General features: G+C 38.8%; 1 protein-coding gene across 2 annotated transcripts in view; it reads right to left on the reverse strand.

Annotated features, from left to right (window-relative positions):
- Window positions 1-18,420, reverse strand: part of B3GALT1 (beta-1,3-galactosyltransferase 1) — a 210,932-nt gene that overhangs the window by 16,513 nt on the left and 175,999 nt on the right. The window contains exon 1 of one of the 2 annotated variants that reach the window (XM_056350373.1): window positions 10,612-10,685. The exons of the other annotated variant lie outside the window; for it this stretch is intronic. The gene's annotated coding sequence lies outside the window, so the exon portion shown is untranslated. Of the gene's footprint in view, window positions 1-10,611; window positions 10,686-18,420 lie in introns of those variants that run through there. 2 annotated transcript variants of the gene reach the window in all.

Raw genomic sequence — 18,420 nt, forward strand, 5'->3', positions numbered from 1 at the left:
TCACTAGGCAGCTGTATACCCCAAGGAGGCAGGTAATATGGTAATAAAATCTGCCAAGCAAGTTAAGAGTCCAAATCTTGATACATACCTCAGGGTTGTAAGAAATAAATAGAGCAGTTTCACTGAGAGACATTCTTCTGGGAGACTCTTTTTCTTACAGAAGCAACATAAGATCAAACCCCTCTTTTGATAATTTTCCAAACTTCAGGAGTCCTTAGTCTTTAAATAGAATCAGAAGAGATTGCTATATAAATAACATAAACTCAGACCTTCTCTGGAGGACAGTGTTTGGCTCATAGCATGGCTGGAAACAGCAGGGATTCTCCTGAGCATGTTTAAACTGTGCAGGTCTCCCTCAACATCCTAAACCCCTCTCTCACTTTCAGCAGTCTCCTTTGAATATGACTTTAATTTGAGAGCTCTCTTGAAAGGGAGTGATTTTAAAGCAGTCTGCACTATGTGGTTCCATTTATTTCCTAGCTATTCTGACATCAAAGACATCACGAAGCAAAAATTGTATGAAATACGATAAAGTGGCTGTTGGGTCAGCTGTTGTGGGATCACAGAGGCCACGGAAGGAACACTGTTTTGCTGTGTGACCAAACCTTGATGGAGTAGTCTGTTAGATGACGCAGCCCGCATCTTCTCTGGTGCTTTCTGTCTAGCAAGGAAGAAGGTATGCTCTGACTCACAATCCTCGCTTAGAAAAAGCCAGAAAATTTGAGGGTTGATGCAGATATCAGTAGTGCTTTGTCCTGTTGCTTGGGAGAAAATAATTGCTTTCCTGGCAAAGCAGGATAAGAGCTACTGGAGAGGCAGGGGGTGTCTAGCTGAACCCTGCTGGGTACACAACGGAGGACAGACAATCCTGCCTGGAGTGTGCAGAGTGAAGCCTCTCTATACTATGTGGTTCAGGGTGAGGGGAATATAAACAATCTAAATGCACAAAATTTCAAATTCTTCTCTAAAAGCTTTTCTTGCTACTGATGCAATGAAGAGTAATGCCCCAAAGCAGAGATGTAAATAATTTCTTGATCGTTTCTTTTGGCTAAGTGGTAACAGCGTAATTGAGAGCTGCCCTGGTACTTTTAAAGAGAACATCCATGTTTCATTCTTTTGTACTCAAAGAAAAGCTCACTCTCTTTTTCTTTGAACAAATTAATTTACCAGTCTGTGTACTCAGAGCGCACATACTTTGTAAAGATGTGCCATTTAGTTTCCTTTCTAAGCTGTGATCTTAGACATATATTTCAGGGAAAAGGAAGCCAAGTGGTTGAGGTTTTTTTTGCTTTGTGTGAACAACAATGGGAATAATTCCAGAGCCGGGCAGTAAGGCTGCCTGAGATGCCAAGTACAAATCACCTTTTCGGTGAGGCATTAATTCATCTTGTGAACAATGTGCACAAACTGGGTAAAAAAGCTCCATTTCAATTCCTCCTCCTGTCCACTGGCTGGATCAATTAAACTCCAAATAGCAAGTTTTTGAGATGATTTATGTAAATTTTTTTTTTACTTTTGAGAACCCTTATTCCTGATGATCTTCCCTTCCTCTCAACCCCTTGCAACATGTGCTTTCTGCAGAAGATAGGGGAGCGGTGGCGGGTGCTGCCTGGGCGCAGGGCCCAGTCCTCGGGCCAGCCCAGGCCGCCATTAGGCAGCCCCTCACCTTGGGCCGGCTGGGGCACGGCCCTTCCAGCAGTCAGGAACGCCTTAGGGGCTGAGGGGCATTAACAGGCCCTGCCTTCCTCGGAGGGAGTGAGGGGAGGAGAAAGGGGGTCACTTTGCCCCTACTCGGCTGTTTGTGCCTTGTCTTTGGAGACAGGTGCTTCAGGAGCCGCAAAATACTGCATGAGATCAAGATGGAAAAGATTTCTTTGCATCTGCACCTGGGAAGTTACAGCCACAGGGTGCGTGTGTAAGCTGGTATTGCCACAAAAATATCCATGCATTTGTTAATAGTTTATGATTATTTTTAGTCAGATTTGAGTCCCCACTCAGATTTGCCTCATGGTCACACAAAAGCCTCGATCAGCACAGCTAAGGGGCATCATCAGTCTGAAGCAAGAGGATGGGGCCAGACAGGGCAGACCTGTTTTTCGTGGCCATGCTCCTGTCTTAAATGATCATCAGAGAGCTGAGGGCTTCCTTTCTTCCTCTGGGGACTGTAGCAGTAGCCCCAAGGTTTCCTCATATAAGAATAACACAAAGCAAACAGCTCCTTTCTTCCTCTTGCACCAATTGCCATCAAGTAATAAACCAAAAAGCCTTTGGTTGCTTGTTAAGTAGTTAGGCTTAAATTTCAGTGTTTTGGAATGTTTTGTTTTGGAAATCTATTCAAGCACTTCTTGATAATTAAAAAAATAACTCTCCTTTTAAATTTTTTTTTGTTTGTTTTCACAGTACTTAATGATTCTTTTTATCCTTTGACTCTCCCAAGATTGCCTTGAACTTAAACTGGAAACTTAATTGGATTTTAACAGGAAACTCGTTCGTACATATAGCAGCTTTAAAGGGCATGAATAGTATAGCGTTTGAGAATGTGCTGCTGTTTGAAAGATTGATGTGATTTTCTGATTTTAATGTAAAATGAAAACAAATGTCACAAGCCTCTGAATCAGCCAGATTCTTTTTAGAAGCCGAAGACAGCTCTTGGCTCAGGTAGGCTATTCTCCCACATGTGCCTTTGCCAAAAAAGAGTGTGTGTCAGGGCTTTTTTGCTGTTGTTTTTTTCTCCAGATGGTGTAATGAGGGATAAACTGCTTGTTGCTTGCCAAGGGTTGTATAATATTATGGCAAAATGCAGTCCCAAGCTGCAGTTTTGAAGGTAGCATATCAATCACATATTCATCAGGTTCATACACTTCTTGCTTGTAGGGTCAAACCTCTGCCATCAGGCCAAACCTATTAACAAGTTTCATCCAAATGTTTTGAGTGTGATGAAATTTGGTATGTTTTCACTCCAAATGTTGGTTAAAGTGTCTGCTGTTAGGATGTTAAGAGCCAATATGCAGCTGATCCTTGTTTTCTTCTGCACCTCAAACCTAAGTTAAGTCCGTCAGGTCAGCTAAAAATAATAGTGTCTTGGGTTTGCCTGTGGTTTTTCTCTCTAGTACATCTAAAGGAAAAGCAAGAAGTATTTGGTGTCACAAGTAATTTACTTCCATGGTTGTGATTACATAATTTATTAGGTTTTGAAACACACTTTGAGTTTGGGATTTCCCAGGAACCCTTTAAAAATCACTTCTTGCATCTAAATGAAGTTATAATAATAAATAGAGATAAAAATGAGATAGAATTTTTTTTCCAACTAAAGAGTGTGTAGTTTTTCACTGGATTTATATCTGAGTCTTCCTCCTGTTGATATTCATTTTCAAAATATACCTGATATGAATTATACCTTCACTAGGTATCAGAATGGCAGAATGATCCACCTTCTGGCTCTCTCAGGTGTTTGAGAGTGATTAATCACATCTAGGAAAAAAGTTACCCCCTGAGAGTGGCATGTACACACAATTTAGTCACTGTAATCTAGAAAGCTTCCAATATAGAAGCTTTGGAGACAAAAACAGTTGAAGGAAGTCAATCATCTCCATCATCTTTCAGCTTTGACTTCTTCATTTGTCAAACACTTTTTGTCATAGGGACTATGGTCATTCAATCTCACAGCAATCCAAGGTAGCGGAAGTGGTTGTGACTTAAAATTAGTGCACTGACATTTATGATAATAAAAGAAATTTAAAATGGTGATACACTGCCTTTTTAATACACTACTACAAATAGTCTCTGCCATATAGCAGGAGAGAAGAGGGTATTCAGTACTATACAATATTTCTAAAATACTTCAGAATGACAGCTTGTATGAAAAACACATGTAGGAAGGTTGCTTTGGTATGAGCTATAAAACTATCCAACTGTTTTTAAGAGTGATCTGATAAGCTAAATAAGAGTAGGCTTGCTAATTTAGGCTGTGTGGAAGACGTGTAGATGAGATTTTCAGCATCTTAGTGATATGACAACAGACAAAATCTACATACATTGTTTAGGTGCACTATACACTGTAGCTGGACCACCAAAAAGATTTTCTGCTTCAAGCAATACCAGATTATTATCCTGGCTGGCAGGAATCAACATTTAAATTATAGCTATATCTGGCACATATGAAAGAAAACCCATCAGACTGCATCATACATGAAAAATGTTTTCTTGGTTGCTGTGGTCAAGTTACTAAAAGTTTAGGTGTATCCTCTTTTAATTTGAGGAATGATGAAACTAGCACTGACAAGAACAAACCCGCAAGTTTCTAAAAGTAGATATATTGAATGGGGAGGTAGGTCATTTGTCAGACACCCCTGTACATAAAATAAAATTGAAGACAAAAAAGTTTGCTTTGTATCACAAAGCCAGAGACTGCAGCACAAGATTATGCATTCTAAGGCATCTACCTCTCCATGTGTACACCTCTAGAGACTCCAAAGGGGTCTTAAATTTCAGCATGCCCCAGCATCTCAAGTTCTGGAGGGAGAGAGAGACTGCAGAGAGTTGCCTTTATACAGCTGACATCAGTAGCCTCGAATGCCATCCATAAATTAGACCCGTATCAAATAACAGTGCCCCTAGGCATGTGCTGTTTAAAAACTGCTCTTCAGAGGGAATGGGCAATCTTCCGTAAGATCGATTATGCATTTTACAGTCCTCATAAGAAACCAGACTGAAAAATAGTACCAAAACAATTAAATCATCTCTATTGGTGGATCTCCTTTAAGCCTCTGAAAACCTGCTGAGTGAAGTTACTTTTGCAGTATTTTTTAAGACGTTTAGCTGTAACTTTACCTGATACATGCAGAAAAGGAATATAGCAGGGCATTTCAACTCTGCCTTTCTTCTCCATTTGGCAGTTGATCTTGAGTGCCCACATAGACTATTAAACTCATTTTGCTATAGCTTTACTATTGACATTTCAGATTAAATGCCAGGGAATGAAAGAAAATTTTTTAAGGACTGTGACTTTTTGTTTCATTACAACTTTGTCAGGAGCACAAGACTGTAACAGCCTGCTGTAATATGTTATTTCAATCATTTCTTCCTACCTAGGAAAAACTACTATTGATTAGCATAGCTACTATCCCTTTGTTACAAGGTTTATAGAAAATTCAGCAGTGTTAATACAATTGAACTTAATGAGACCTGTGAATGCTTGGCACTATCTCGTTCCTGTTTGCAGCGCTTGCTTATCTCCTCTCATCCGATAAGCTACAAAGCAGGATAATTCCTTTATGAAAGCAGTGGTGAATCTTGGCGCTACAATACTACAGTAAAGGATTTTTGCAGTGCTAAAATGGTGCCTTACACATGGTATTATCACCCACCTGATCCACATTCAGTCTGAAAAAGATGGAGGCCAGAGACCTGGGATGCTTTAGTGGCTGGCCTGAGAGCACCCACCTGCACTGCCCTCCATGCGGCCAGCAGTGGTGATGAGCACAAAACCTTTGTGCGTGGGGGTCTGCTTCAGAGCCAGCATTTAGCAGTTTTATCTCTTGTGTTGGTTCTGGGGCAGCAGCCCAGCAGATCTGTGTTAAGGCCTGGGAATCTATTTCTGTAACTTTCTACCAAAAAATCTGGAGAGTCCATGGGCAGCTCATACTGGATTTGGCAGCTATCAGTAAACTAGAGGGGTACCACACAGATACTATTTTTCAATTTTTTCAGCTGGTAGGAATGTAAAACCTTGTAAACTCTCTTTTTAATTCTCTGTAGACAGAATCTTCTGATCCAATGCATCCTAGAATTGCCTTTAAATACTTGGTACTTCCACTGAAATTATGATAGTAAAGGACAGAGCTAAAGTAATTTACAGATATAATGGATTTAGTGAAGACTGCAGAGTGATTTGCATGCCTAGTATTATTCTAACACTAATTTAGATCTTAGTTCACCTAGATGAAAGAATTTTCATCAAAACTGTTCTGGAGAAGACAAGAACCACTTAGTTTTGTATCTTACAACTGCTGCTGTGCGATCAGATGCTTTTGCATACTTAAAGCATTTACAGAAAACAGCTTCTTTCTGTCATTATTGCCAGCACTGCCAGTTTTCTAATTGGACTTGAACAATTCTTAGTCCACTTAACACTTTTTTAAACAATTCTTAACACTTTTTACTGTTACCTGCTGTGTAATAGACCTGTAGCTTGCATCTGCCTCACAGAATACGTTGGTCTATCTTGTTAGACTGAAGATATCAGGGAACATCGTGCATGGCACTGTTTCAGGTGTGTCATTACAATTCATTCCTCCCTGCTCTTTCTTACCGTAACTTGTCCATTACTTCCAAACTGGTTATGTAAAACTATTCTGGATTGGTATCTTTAAAATTCTGCATGAATGACTGTGTGCTTGTTCTCAATGGTGGATGAAGTATTTAAATAATGATGGGAGAGGTTGCAGCACAAAAATTGTGCTAAGATTTCAATAGTCAATAATGATTTTAGTTGCTACAGGTTTAGAGTAGCAGGAATGTGAATGCAGATAGCATTGTACTTTGGTACGCTTCATAAAATTTTCCAGTTCTGTGTCTCACTTTTAGAAGTGGTAGGGCGCACATACATACAAGTTAAACTTTTCCAGTGTTCCAATGGTGAAACAATCCCAAACTCTCAAGGGCAATGAGTGATGGAAGGGGTGTTTGTGAGATGTTTATATTAATTGTGGTTGTGTGCAGCCTAATAATACACTTTCTGCTCTCCTGCTTGAACAAAATTTTTTCTTGTTGTCCACTGGATATTAAGCAATTTAATGACTTCATGAGCAAGAACAAGGTGATTGCAGAAGTACTTTCAGCCAGCTAAAACCGAGTATGCATCTTATTTTGCTGCTCTGCTTTCTGCCTAAATGGGGCATTTAATTATAGGCATCACATTTGGGAGGAGTTCTTTGGTTTACAGCAGATGCCTGACAATGTCATCTGGAGTTATCTTCTGCCCTGAACAGATAGATGTTGTACTGAAGGTTATAGCAAAGGCTTTGCCAGAGGGTTTACCTGTACAATGTAGTTGTTTGTATCCCTATGCATAACAAGAGACCTTCAGGGAGCAAACTTAGCCCAAGTATCTATTGCTGAAGTCAGCTAGAAGGGCCCACAGCTTGCATACAGCTTGGAGAGCAGTACTTTCTCAGTGGTTAATGAAAAGGATTTTGGCCAAGACTCTGACTGTCTTTCCTCTTTTGTGAGCATTATTGCAATCTGCCTGGACCTCCCATTGTAAACAGCATTTACACAAGCAGTGTTGTCAGAGGTTACTTGGGGAGAGACTTCCTTTCTGGTGCTTGTACTTCTCTCTGCTCCAAGATCACATACACATATGGATGCAATTTCCAGTTACAGTTTTGACATTTAAATGTATAAATGAGTCTCAAGCTCCTTCTTGTGCTACTGCTGTTTCTGTCATCTCCATTTCTTCTCTATCAGGATGGTGTTTGTAAGCTTTTTGTTACTTGGTCTCTTCTTGAAAAGCACCCAAAATAGTATTAAATACATCTGAAATTGCTTCACAGTATGTTTCTAGTATGTTTTCAGGACTGTTACGATACTTGGGTTTTTTTAAAGTATTTTGGGTAGAGCCTAGATTGGTATGTGAGATCCAGTTCTAAGAAATAGAGCTCTTTGCTATGACGCCTGTGTTGCCTCATGGAAAGCTAGTTACTGAACATCTTGCAGCTTCCTACCAGGTACATATACTAGCATTAGATCAGCAGGAGCTGCATGGCCCTAGAATCCAAACATGAGAAATCCAGTATGTCTTCTAAGGAAAGGCCGGTTTATCGAAGTCATTTGAAAGTTCTGGTGATGCTTGGTTTTCTGTCTCCTGTGCCCCTAACTGGCCTGGGCAATGTGTGCCTGTTTATATCTCATAACATGTGATGCTTTATTTCTCTGCTAAATGTTATGCTGTTTAAGTGATTAATTGTTCAGTACCGACAGACTAGATTTAGCAGTGGCAGTGCTTGGATTTTAAGAAGATGCAGCGCATTGACTTTGTAAATGTAACATCTGGCTTTTCCTATTTTAACATGTGATAACAATTAAAGAGCCAGTCAGGCTTCTGGGATTTTAAATACCAGATGGGAATTTTATATTCCTTGTATACTGTATCATATCTAGTAAATACTGAAAGAAGTGGTGGCTAACTCACAGAGGACCTGCATTTTTCAACTCACAAATGATTGTGCATTCATTTCTGTTGCTACTTTTAAAATTCTCATGATTGCCTTTGTCCTGTCACCACCCTAAACCTCGTCCATGTCCAGCATGTCTCCTTATCACTTCTATAACACTTTTTTTTAGGAGCAAGATGCTGCATTCTTTTGTTGGCACTATGGTAGGAGCTAAACTTAACAACAAATGACACTAAGGAACTGGGTTGTGTCCAGATCAAGATTTTCATGCTCTCAAGCATTTTAATATCAACACCATTATTTTCAAAATAAATAAGGCATTTAGAGTCTTTACTCTGCATTAGAAAATCAACAATATAAAAACCAAGGAGGCAAGCCAAACAAAATTTTTAAAAACCTATGATGGACTTCTGATGCTCTCACATAGAAGTCCACTTTGTTTTGCGTTCTTTATCTGTCATGCTTTACAGGCAGCCCAGAAAGGAACCTAAGCAGTCAAGATAAAGTAGCTCTCAGATTCTCCTAAATGGCAATTAAGTTGCAGCAGCCGCTGCACATATGTGTCAACTGCTACATCTACTCTGCAGTGAGAAGAGAAATAATCTGTTCTGATTAAATTACTCTTTAAGATGGGTGGTGTCAGTAGTGGAGATGCTGAGGCATAAGTAAGAGTAAGCATGTACAGTCCAATATAACAGCTCATTAGACAGTGGCAATAGTTGATCAGTGCAACTTTCATATTTTCAGGCTTTAGTTAAAGATCTGCATCTCCTTTAATAAGGATACTGCCTAAAGTGGTGGGAAAAGTAATGATCAGAATTTTGATATGAATAGAACCCCAAATATATTAATTTAGATTTAAACATGTTTAGATGTAAAAATGTTGCTTTAATTTTTTAAAATAAGCATTTTAAAAGCTCTGAAATACTTGGTTAAATATATCTTATTTTTTATTTCTTATCATGATTAGAAATGTAAACATTCAATAGCTGGAGAAAGAGTACCTGTTCACCTGGGATTTACAGCTCACTACTGCAGTCTCAGAAATTAAGATGCTCATCTGAGCTCCAAACCCTTAAATCTTTGCTTTTGTCTTCTAATGTGTAAGGACATTCCTTTGAAAATACCAGATCACATAAACTGCATAATATTAGCACTGAATTCCCTGTATAAAGAACAGTAGTCTAGAATTGTCAGACTACAATCCCTGTTCCTCATGACAAATCAGCTGCATAGCCATTAAGGTGTTATAGTATCATACAGTTAAGCGATTAAAATAAAAAATAAAGTCGTGTTATCTGACATTTTCAAACATTGGTTTTGATGGACAATATGAAAACAGGAATAGTGAAAGAAAAGTTTTACATTCCTCCCATTTCACTGACCTTCATCCTTATTTCTAGCTTTTCTGCTCAAATATCAAAAGATCTAGTATAATAAAGGATGACAGGAAGCACATCTGACAAAACTATCTCTTAAGTCTTGTTGAATAAAACATTCAGTGGAAATGCTTCTTAGAGCCAGCAGGTTAGCATTAAAAGTGTAATGGTTTTAAAGGAAGCCTGAACACCCTTTGATAAATGACAGCTCCAGATTTTAAAATTAAGATTTGAGATCAAGATGCTGCTGAAGTTACTAGAAGAAACATATCTAACAGTTGCATAATGCACATGCTCATGACAATACTGTTTGTCAGAAAATCAACCACATCAGTGATCTAATGCTGATGATACTGGCACATGTTATGTAAAGTAGAAGCCCTGATCATATTGTCAGTCACACAGCCAGGGTTCCTGCCCTTCTTTTTTGTTCAAAAAAATTCCCCTTTCAAATTTCGCTAGCATAGTTTGAGGGACCAGTTTGTCTGAGCTCTGAATTAACATTTGTTTCCATTTGCTTGAAAAGTAAATCAGAAAAAAAAACCAGTCCATAAAAGCTATTTTATTTTGCTTATTTTTTATCAATATTAACCATGCTAAATACTGAAAATACTGAAGGCTTATATTTTAGCTAAGCTATTAGAGACAAATTCTCAAAACTACACATACATGTTGGAGACTAATAGAAGAGTGTAAATTGCAGGCAATTATTTTGACATATTTGCACATGCTTCACACATGGCATTTTTGCATACCAGATTTGGAAAACGATGGACACAGCACAAGCTGAAGTTGACTTCTGCTGTGAACGTTAGTGTGTTTGCACAACTTTTTTAGCATTCTCCACCCTCCCTAAAGTCACACCACCAGGGAATATTGTCTCCTTCAAGCTCTGATGCCATCAAAAGAACCTGTTCTTTAAGGGTAATTATGAATGCAGAATCCTTTTTCTGTGGTACATACATGGTTTGTTCAACTACTTTGAATTGCTATTAGTATTTTTTCCAAATTGAATTGAACAATACAGATTTTTTTTAATGCTATATACAGATACTTACAGTGTAAGAGTACTAAAATGGGCTTCTTGCCATTATTTTTTGCTCAAGCAGCATTCAAGGAGGATCAGGGTCACTGGAATGACAATGAACGTCTCGTCATCACTTCACTCATTTTACATTTCTCTTGGAAAAGTTATCTTTCTGGGAATCATCTTTCCTCTACATTTCAAAAAAGGATATCAATAAAACTTGGAAATTTGAATGTAGATTTCAGTGACCTATGTTTAAAAAAGTGAAATCAAGTCCAGTCATCAGGCAATACTGGCCAAAAGTGTCTTCTGTTTGGCTTCTTGATAACAGAGCTTCAAGATAAAATAAACAGAACATTGCTGAAGTTGAAAGATACGGTTTTAGATTTAGAATGATTCTACAACTTCAAAAGAAAATGCCTCATTTTACTCTTTAAAGCTCTGGTACCAGGTAATTATCTAAAAGTTGAGCTATTTCTTATTCAAAGACATTTCTGGTCTCACTGTCCTTGTGCAGACACAACTCCCATTGGAATCATCCTGAACTTTGCTTCTGTGACTAGTATGGGTTTGAATGAGATGCTGAGATTTCCAGGAGGCTCATTGTTACACTTTTTATGCTTTGCTGTATCTGCTGTTCCACTTATCCTTTATTGTGGCAAAACTACTGCCCAGTTTTCTTTTGTTCCAAAAATCTATTCATTCTATTTTAAGAGAACAAAAACAGAGGGGAGAAAAATATCTGTATTAAAGGAAATGAATATTTGTGTCTCAGGGAATACTTCCTTTTAAAAGTCCCTTAAGAAACTTCAGTAAAGTAAAACCTGAGAAACATTCTGGGTGGACTGCAGTGTATAAATATCTCTATTTTGACCCAATCTATTTTAAGGAAGCCCATTAACAAGTATATAATTCGTCTGACTTTTGCATTAGTATAAAACAGCAGGCAAATTAACTAGATGCTGAGTATATTTAAATTATAATTTCTCCTGGCAGTAGATCATACAGTGAAATAATTTTTCCAGAGATCCCTCTCCCTGCCTTCTAACAACCTGCTGTTTCTTGCCAATGTTGTCATCAGAAAGTTCTTACAGAATAAAATATACTAAATAAAGCAGACATTAGCCAAGAAATAGTTGCAAAAGCTGCTACAATAAATGTTCCCTATCATGGAGTGGCCCACACAGATAGCATTTATAAGGTGCAAAAAGCTTCATCCAGTGCATCAGATGTCCCTGGGAACTCTTTAGACAAAAAGAAACAAACCTTATGCACTGAGTGAATTTGTTAAAATATGTGAGAACAGACATAAGTGTATAGTTGTGAGACTGCAGCTTCATCTGTAACGGTTCATCTTGCATGGAAGATGAACTTAGAAAAGAAGTTTCTTAGGGCTCTTGGATACATATAATGTATTCAATAGATACTGGTTTTCATTGCACATTGCAGTTGTCTGTGTAATACACCATCAGTGTTCCAAGGCCGATAATTAATTTGTTATCTGTCAAGTTTATCCCACAGGACCTAATCATCTCCCTTTTTTGCTAGCATTCCCTTCTTCTCTAAAGGTGCTTTTTCTCTCAGATTTTATAAACAATTACCATAATTAATTTAAACATGGAGATTTGTTTGAAACTGCCCTTAGGCTGAAGTCTGTGGTTTGTTTTTCAGACCTTGCTGGTGTTGCATGCCTAAACCCATGTCTGTTCTTTTGTCTGCTATATAATATTTTCTTACAAAAAGCACTACCTCTCCCTACAAACTGAGTCTTACTTACAAAATTCATTAATTAGTTTCCATTATCCTTTCTACCTTGTATGTTTTAATCTGTACATAGAGTTTTACGTAACCTGCTTGGCTGTGTGTTTTTTCATTAGACTCTGAGATTTAAGTTCAGGGATATAGCTTGATTAATAGGATCTCATTTGATAAGATGCCAGCAGGTAGTACAGGACATAAATAGTAGAAATAATTGTCCACAAACATTTAGTAATTAAAATATATCTCCAGTACTTATTTAGAACATTTTTTTTTCAAATCTTCTATTTTGATCTAGAAGTTCTCTTTGTATTTGACTTTTGTTCATCCAACCTGTGAAGTTAAGCACTGAAAGTTCTGCTGCTTCCAGGAGGTCAAGGGGAGATGCGTCACCAGCTAAAAGTCAAGCTGAGTGGTTTTAGATGCTACGAGCTACTAATTTGATGAACCTCCATGTAAGGCAGGTGTAATAGGCTGTTTGTTTAATGTTCCCTGGCTTGCAATGTCCTTGCCATATCTGAACAGAGCACTGACATTTTTGTCATCAAGTTTTAGTTTAGAATCTCAAACTTGAAGTAGTTTGAAATAAATGATTTTGTGAACTTTATGACAGTGATTAAAGAGAAAACAAGTTCTACCCTCTCCAGAACATGAATGACAGACCCAATGACACATCTTCCATATAAGAAATAAGATTAAGCACTTTGAAAGCCAAGGCATTTCAATAGAAGTGAAATTGAGCTTTTCGGAGCAGACTATCCAATCACCTCACATAGCAGGGAAATAACTCCGCTCAGTGATTTTATAATGTGGAATGTTTTTGCAGTGCTATTGCAAACTGTGTATCATCCTGAAGCGCAAACCACCATACGCTTGCTATAGAAATGACCCTATTCGGGGCAGCTGTACAAGTGAAAAATCTGCACATAGATTGCCAAATAGAGTAGTACAAATTCTATGCAGTAGCTGTGCTTATTAAACATTTCAATTTTGTGACATACACTTCTCTAATGATGCTCATGTTGTTATTCCGATAATAGATTACATCCAATCACTTCAGGATTTTACCAGTCTGCAAAAATATCAGAAAATGTAATTTACCATGCACTTGCAGTCAGCGGTAGTGAGTTGACAGGCATTTCCTCCTTCTACAATCTTTTGGGTCACTTTTACCATTTGGTCATGAATTTCGGAAGAGACATGCCAGGCCATTCTCCACTTTTCCCACAACTGTGCTGGCAATGATTGCTACCTCTTGTCAAAGGGGGATAGAACAACGTTCATTTTCTCAAGAATCAAAATTGGAGTCCTACTTTATCAAATTGCAACCTGTTTTTGCACCTCACACCAATCAGCACTATGCTGGAGCAAAATTCAGTGACCAACCTTCACCGAGTATGCTTCCCAAGCCAATAAGCCTCTGGGTACCTGTTTCTTTTAAACCTTCTGATAAAGAAATAATGACATTTCAGCATACAACATTCTTAATAGTCCAGGATTGAGATGTAATTTTACATATTTTTAAAGTTTTTGTATTTTTTTAAATTTTGTCGTCCTTTTCTGGGCCAGGAAGTTTTGCAGGGTGGAAAGAAAGGAGGATATGGCTAGGTAGTTACTTGTTTTTACTTTCTAGCTTGCTGGTAAGAAAGTGTTATTGCCTTTCAGAATATAGCACTATGCTTGTTTTCGGCAAAGGCTGCAAAGTTGGGAGACTTCAGGAAGCTGTGGAGTATGTTTATTTACTGTTTCTCAGACAGACCTGGACTTTCTCTGTTTCCTTCTCATGGTCGTTGCGAATGGGTGCAGCCACAACCATGTGGCTCCAATATGGAGCACAGGCAGGGAAATCTTCATGTCTGCCAGCAAAACACTCTTTTGCCCTAACCAGTTGAGGCTGTCTCTTACAGTTGACTTGTCCTTAATGTGACCTGCTTTATTCCTCTGATTCTGCCTGAGGAAAATGGGTCCAAATTCTGCATGTATTATCTAAAGCAATTTGAATATTTGTTTCACATTATCATTGGAGCCTTACTTATCAGCTGTTTGTAATCCTCTGCAAACATGGTATAATAGAAAGCATAGGGAAAAGAACAAAGTAATCTAAATCTCCGTGTGAATTTGTATCAGTGATGTAGTATAGGCAAAGGACAAATCCCCAAAGCTGTGGATCCCAAATTACAGGACTTGCCTTGCCTATGTTGGAGCAGCATGAGCTATCAAGCCTGCAGCTGTCCTCTGCACCACTGCCATTGGCTCACAGAGCAGAAATTACCTTTGCTTTAAGCCCCTCCTAAAGTTTGATTCCCAAAGGGGTCTTCACCCTGCAGCATGGTGGGTGAAACGGCTCTTTTCTTGCTTCTCCTCACTCTCATGCCGTGCTTTCCTGTGCCCCTCTTGGAAAGCACCAGCTAAATAGATGTCTGTGTTGGGAAGGGAGAGGGATGTTCCCTGTGAGTAGCTTTCCTCAGATTTCCCATCACCAAAGCGTGACAGAGACTTCATTATTTATAATTACTGTAATTTCGTGTTGCCAAGTTGTAATGCAAAATGCCTATGCAGATATTTTCGTACGTCTACAGTATTGTCTGGCAGTTGGGTCTTCGTAAAGATGAAACTCATGAATTCTGGGTGATTTTATGAAACCGTTATATTGTGACTGCTTTGAGAGGGATGTGATCCATGATATGCTGTTAAGGCAGTGTCATGCCTCCCTCAGAACAGGACTGAGGTCTGGGTGAAAAGGAGGTGAAATGGCTGCTGGACATGCTCTTCAAAACATGGGTGCAGGGATGTGAAAAGATTGCCTGCAAAGCCTGAAGCAGCTATATCCTTTCACTGGAGTTGCAGCAAGCCTAAATTTCACTCATTATTTAGTGTTCTAAAACTTGCTTTGAAATACTGCTTTATTGGTTAATTATATAGCATGCCTTTATAAAAAATGTTTCCAAACAAGGTCATGAGATTTCCTTTTACTTTACCTGATTTAAATTAAACAGCAGAACCATAACATGTGGTAGCTATCTCTCAACCTAAAGCATGGTGCTATGGTTGTGTATTATTATTTTTCATTAACTTGATGGCTTGGTGAGTACCAAATGGAAATGTTAACAAATGAAATATACTAAAGCAGAACTCAGTTAAATGCAATATATTATTCCTGCTCCTTTGACCAAATTTATCTTTGTGCTCTAATGTAATAGGATCAGCCTTGACCTCTCACTTCAAAATGCTGTCATTGTATTGTAAATAGGAAACACAGCGGTCTATATACATACTATAATTGCACTTAGACTTGACTTGGTCTCATGCTGCCATATTTCGCTGAAGTCAATGAGGTTACATGGTTAAGCGAAAGCAAAACGTACTCCTTCCATTTAAATTAAAATGGCAAATTACAGCTGAGTGCTTCTGGGAACATAGTGAAAGTAGCAATAAAATTATAATTTATGCATTGATCTGCAATAGGAAGCTTTGAGCACTCAGGAATTTTACAGAAAATTGCAGCTACTCTGTTGAAATTTGGGGTCTGTTTCTTCATTGCATCTTCATTGCATTGTTACAGGTCATTACAGAACTTGAGATCTGGTACTGCTTCTCACACAAGAGGAAAGCAGTTTTTGTTTACTGCCCAAAGTAAAAGCGTGTCAGACTAATTTTTCCCAGAGAGAATTAAAAAAAAAAAAAAAGTTAAAGGGAATAAAATTATTTTTTGTAAAATTGTTTCTTTTTGAACAGACATATGGGCTGAAGTTAACAACTTTTAATAATAAATTACCAGAACAGCGACCTTATCATCATCATCAAGGTCATGATTATTTTAACTCAGAATGGAAAGGGTCCTCCCTCCTAGTGGGAGGACAACAGCCAGCTGGAGTTACACGAGTCAGTACACATTCATTTGCAATACATGAGCACCCAAGATAGCTTTTTCCTATCTCAGCTTTTCCCATTCGTACTATGGTACTTTCTGATGTCACACTTTGAAAAAAATGGAAGATTATATCCTCAGATTGTAGCACCTTATCCAAGTGTGAAAAATCACCTACATGTACATTTTCAAGATGAGCTCTGAGGGTATTTACTACTTTTTTTCTTTTCTTCTTTTTTTCCTTCTCAGAAGTACAGAGCAACAGCAGTAGTTGTGATTTCTTAGGCACTCCAAAGAAGTGACTAGTTCTTTAAACCCACTAGACCTGTCTCCTGGGTCAGAGTTGGATTTTAGACTGATTTTTTTTTTTTATTACTGCTGAAGTTTAAATTTAGTGGGGTAGATGCTGCATCCTGTGCTGGGGCAGTAAAGACAATAACCTTATGACAAAGTGGAGAAGGCTTAGACAGCCTCTAGGAAGTGGTGCTTGGCAGCAGTACGGAGCTGGCAGTGTCCAAGGGACAGATAACGCTCTGGGGCATGTGTGAGTTATAGCAAGCAAGGGAAGTCGCGAGATGAGGACTTTGCGTAGATCTCAGAAACTCAGAGTTTGGTGTAAGGTATAGCTTATGGTAAAACAAGCTGAGATATGAGGATAGATTGGTGATTGTCAGTAGAAAAGCATGATTATGTCGTCTTCATGAGCTTATTTTTACATACGAAAAAATATCTAGTTTTAAATATCAGTGTAATATTTCTGCAGAAGTGAATATTATACACAGAAAGAACTTGTACAGATCATCTGCACTGACTCACCCCTCCATAAGTAACTACTACTAATACCATGTTGTGGGACCTTTCAGTCAGTGGGTGGGTGTGTGGCATTGCCCCAGGTTTTGAATATACAAAAAGTGGAACATGGTGCCCTTTGGCTCTGATCACTCTGATCCTGTGCTCTTGGCAGTTGTGTGCGCCTTTCTGAATGCATGCTGGAGAAATATGGTTTTGTACTGGCAACTTCCATGGAGCAAATAAATGCCCCCAGCTATGGCTCTGCTTTTCACCTCACAGAGAGCAAACGTAGGCTGGTTAAATGGATCAAAGGAAAAATGTAGCTTGGCCACAAGAAAAATAAGTTCTATACTTGATTGGGTCAAGAGGAGCTCAGGGACACCTGCTTGGATGAAAATGGAACGGCATTCACAACAGAGACAGGAAATCTGATCTAACATGGCTAAAACAACTCAGGAGCCTCAGAGATGCAAGTTGGAACTAAAGTTAGAAGCAAATGTGAATAGCTTAAGCTGTGGAGGACCAACATGTGTATGGTCAGGGGCCATGTTCATTCCCAGGCAGGTAGACAGGCCAAACCACTATAGTTACATTTCCCATGAATAGCAGCTTTCCTAGGAAACCCTGCTTGATGCAACTAAATTCTTGGTTTCTCTGGCTGGCTTTCTTAGCTGACCTCTCCACCCAGCAGCCAAATCTGGCAGGCTCATAAGTCAGGTCAGGCTACTGGACTGATTTGTTCACCATCATTAGTTGAAATGAGTGTGAATTTGTGAGACCGTGTGAAGCAACAGCAATAAAGCCAGCCACATCCTCCTATACACTCAAGATGTAGGAAATCATGGATTAAAGTTACAGTTTTCCAGGAAAGCTCTTATATTCTTTCAGCCACATTCTGCAAAGATAACTGAGCAATATATTCTTTACACACTAAAAGCAAACCAGAGCACTGTTGACAGTATAACGAAAAATTTTAAATCAGTTACTATGCCCATAATACCAAGTATGCCCTTTATGTCCCTCTTCCCCATACTAACATTTATATCTTTTTCTACAAGTGCTCAGATTCAAGTCCCCATAGGATTCTCCTAGCAGGCAGAAATCCATACAGCTGCTTCTTGCAGTTACTAGTAAACAGGTTGTATTGGTCATGGGACACTGGCCAGCGAGCAGGGTGGTTAAGTGTATTGTGAGTTACAGTCCCCATTTATGACCCTGTGGGAGGACCACAGCCACCTCGAACAAATTAGAGCAAACAGCTTTAAGGTGTTCCAGAGATGGGGCAGAAAATCAGGGCCCACTCAATGGTGGTGTGGCTGCAGAGAAACCTCAGTGATGTCAGTTCCCTCAAGTATCAGCAACCTCAGATTTCATCTAACAGGTACCTGCTTTGCACAGCAATAAATAAGTAACACAAGGGAG

The sequence above is a fragment of the Falco biarmicus genome, chromosome 8 (assembly GCF_023638135.1).
Source record: "Falco biarmicus isolate bFalBia1 chromosome 8, bFalBia1.pri, whole genome shotgun sequence".
NCBI classification, from domain to species: domain Eukaryota; kingdom Metazoa; phylum Chordata; class Aves; order Falconiformes; family Falconidae; genus Falco; species Falco biarmicus.